Consider the following 3,737-nt stretch of genomic DNA (forward strand, 5'->3'; position numbering starts at 1 on the left):
CATATTCGTTCATGTGCCGCTTTGTATATACCGTTCTTAATTGTGTGAAGTATAGATGTACTTGCTTCATTGGTTACTTATGTCGGTACCTGTGTTGTTGTTTTATGATTTTATCATTAGGAAACAGTTTTATATCAATACCATATTGTGTGAATTTTTACATATATACGGATTGTACATGCCAAGAACATGGTGACAATTATATGAAATTTAATTTTCTATCACTGCAAGTTTTTTACTTGTTTATATTTTTTCATCAGAACAAAATTAATAGTCCATACGTGAAAGCACAGCCTCTATTTATTTGTACCTCTATCAGCTAATTTATCAAGTGAAGCTAAATCAGTGAACGCCAATATATGACTGAATGTTTCCGCACGCAGTTTCATAAACCCCGTATTTTAAACAAATTTGCAATAAAACATACTCATAAATTCTACGTTAGTGCTCTAATAAAGAATGTTGTAAATTGATACAGTATTTTGATTTCAGCATTGAGTTCGTTCTACACATCAAAATTCAGATGGTCTTCACATGGTCATTCCGCACTGCCCACACTGTCGCTTATGAAATAGCATCCCGTTTCCGTTTTTAGCTCACCTTGACATCGTCAATGTCGACGACGTCTGACGTCGACGTCGACGTCATCGACAAAGTCAATGGCCATAAATCAGTTCAGGTTCAACGGATTTTGCTCATTTTTGGTATGTGAATGAATAAGGACTGGCCCCAAAACATATCCCACGGGTTTTGATATTTTTTTTAAATTATGCAAATTAGGTAGATTTTGTTGTAATTCTAGGTTTATCAGCTTTATTTCAAATAAATAAGATGGCGAAGTCTGATATAACGTGTAGTCTCGTTTTAATTCACGTAAGCAAGCAACAAGTCTCGCATGGTGCGAGAACACGCGAGATGTACACAAACAATAGACAAGTAACACAGTCCCGACATTTAGACTCTTTGCTACATTTTTCAACACTCCTTCTCAAAATGCTAAATGGGAAAAAATATTAACTGAAGAAAGTCAGTCCATTGAAATTACGAAATAACACCCTTGATTTTTCTCAATCTCTCTTGAATTTAAAGTCAGTTCATAGAAATTACTCCAATCATGTTTCTAAGTCTCTTGAATTGAGCTTGAGCAAGTCCCTTGGTTAGGATGTCAGCTACCATGTCCTCACTCCTGCAGTACTGGAGCACAACGGCTCCATTCTCCACCTGCTCCCGGATGAAATGATATTTAATGGCGATGTGTTTTGCTCGACCATGAAACTGAGGGTTTTTGGTCATACATATAGCAGACTGGTTATCTTCGAATATAAACATATCACTTGCCGTATCATTTCTTAGGTCGTAGGAAAGGCGTTTCAGCCAGATAGCCTCTTGTGCAGCACTAGCTAAGGCCATATATTCTGCCTCAGCCGTAGACAGTGCCACACAGCTCTGCTTTTTACTCCTCCAACTGATGGCAGCACCACACACTTGAAACACATAACCAGTCAAACTCGGAGTTTGCTCGAGTTTGCTCGAGTTTGCAAACTAAAGTTTGCTAGTGTAGACAGGGCTTAATACATACAATTTACATTGATGTCCCCATCCCCACAAATAAAAAAAGAGTACATTATATTACGTATTTTTTTGAAAATTTGAAATTATGAAAATGGCTCTGGTAAATTTTTTACAATACAAGTAAAAAAAATGGCTCTGGTGGAAAAAAAGAGTATTTTTTACCCTGGTGGAGTGTAAGAATTAGTGAGATAAAAGTAATATAACCTGAGGTGCAGTGTAATACTCGTTTTACTCCATAAAATAAGGTAGAATAGTAATGGGTAAATGTTGTTTTTTCCCATTAGTATGATGAGCGTTTGTGAGGAAAGCATATATATTTAATCTACATTATCATCTACAGTATTACTTGGTATTACCTACAGTACAGTACAGTACAGGTGTCATCCAGTAAGGCCACCATTTTTTATTTTGTTGGCTTACAGAATTTTTGTTATTGTTGTTGACTCGGTAGGGTAAAAAAAAATGTTGTTTTGTCAGATCAAACAAGTCAAAATACAGTGATACTGTTATACATGATATTAAAGTATTTTAAGAAAACTAAATGAAAACAAAACTCAACTTGGCCGCGCACGTGTACGTGCACAGCTATGCAACGCAACACACACACACGCACATGTACGTGCTATGCACGCACGCATGTGTACGTGCAGCCGCACGCATAACACGTGTACGTGCCTATGCACGCACGTGTAACGTGCACACGCACGCACCACGCACGCTGTACGTGCACGACGCATGCACTACACGTGTACGTGCACTACTGCGCGCACACACGCACGGGCGGACGCACGCACTTCGCAACACGCACCCAACGCACGCACGGCAGCAGCACGTGTACGTGCACACGCATCCCGCACGCACATGTAACGCACGGTGTACGTGCACGCGCGCACGTGTAGGCGTGCACACGCATCCACGCACACACATGTAGCGTGCTGACGTACGCACTAACGTGTACATGCACACGCACGCAGGCACGTGTACCTGCACACGCCATGTACACAGCAACACACGTCAGCGCACGCACTGTACGTGCCTACGAGCAGCACGCCCGCACGTGTACGCCACCGCCCGCCACGTGTACGCACGCCCGCACGTGTATCGCACGCCGCACGTGTACGTGCACACGCAGCGATGTACGTGCTATCAGCGCATGCGCATGTGTACGTGGCACAACGCACAGCACAGCACACACGTGTTACGGCCACGCAACGTGTACGTGCACACCGCACGCAACATTACGTGCCTATGCACGCACGCATCGTGTAGCGTGCACACGCAAACGCACAGCACCCCCAGGGGGGGGGGGGGGGGGGGGGGGGGTTTTGTACGTGGGGCGCCACGCACGTGTACGTGCACACGCACGCACGGACACGTGTAGCGTGCACACGCACGCGATACACGTGTACGTGCCACTAACGCAGCGTGCACACGCAACGCACGTGTACGTGCACATGCGTGTCACGTGCGCCCACAGCACGATGCACGCACACGTGTACGTCACCATGCCGCAAGCGTAACCGTGTCGTGCAGATCAGCTTTCGCTCCCAGATGTCTTTGGCACGCTCTACTTTGCAACTCTGATTCAATTGCTAGTGTTATGGTTTTCCCTTTGTAACTAGACGCCATTGTTTTAGCATGATACCGGACCAGTGCAGCGCGCGCCATCTATCAGCGATTAGTAAATGGCGCAAGCCCCATTAGAAATGCACATGCTATTGAAAAAACGGGCAGGCCCTACAAGGCGATTACGTCATGCGCCAGCTTGACAGGCCAAGGGTTAGATGTTCGGCAGCACTTACCTGCACGCGACAAGGCCTGGCAGAGGTTCATTATGACGATAGCCGATACAGGCGGCCCGCGCGCGCCGGCCGGGCGCGGCCGCCGGGGCGCGCGGCCGGCGGCCGCGCCCCGCGGCGCGCCCGGCGGCCCGGCGCCGCCGCCGGCCCCGCGGCCCGGCCGGAACAGTTTGTGAGCTATAAAATGAGGCCAAATTCCTTATCTGTGATAAGTGAGCGGATCAGCAGATTCCTCATGAAACAGGAGCCGAATTTTATTGTCGAATTAAAAATTTTATTTAATTTAAATTTAAATTTTTATGATCCATATCAAGAGTTACATGTATTTAATAGCAATGAATGTCTTTTACAAAAACTTTCTGGGGG

Source organism: Priapulus caudatus, unplaced genomic scaffold (genome assembly GCF_000485595.1).
Source record: "Priapulus caudatus unplaced genomic scaffold, Priapulus_caudatus-5.0.1 Scaffold373, whole genome shotgun sequence".
Classification (NCBI taxonomy): Eukaryota; Metazoa; Priapulida; class Priapulimorpha; order Priapulimorphida; family Priapulidae; genus Priapulus; species Priapulus caudatus.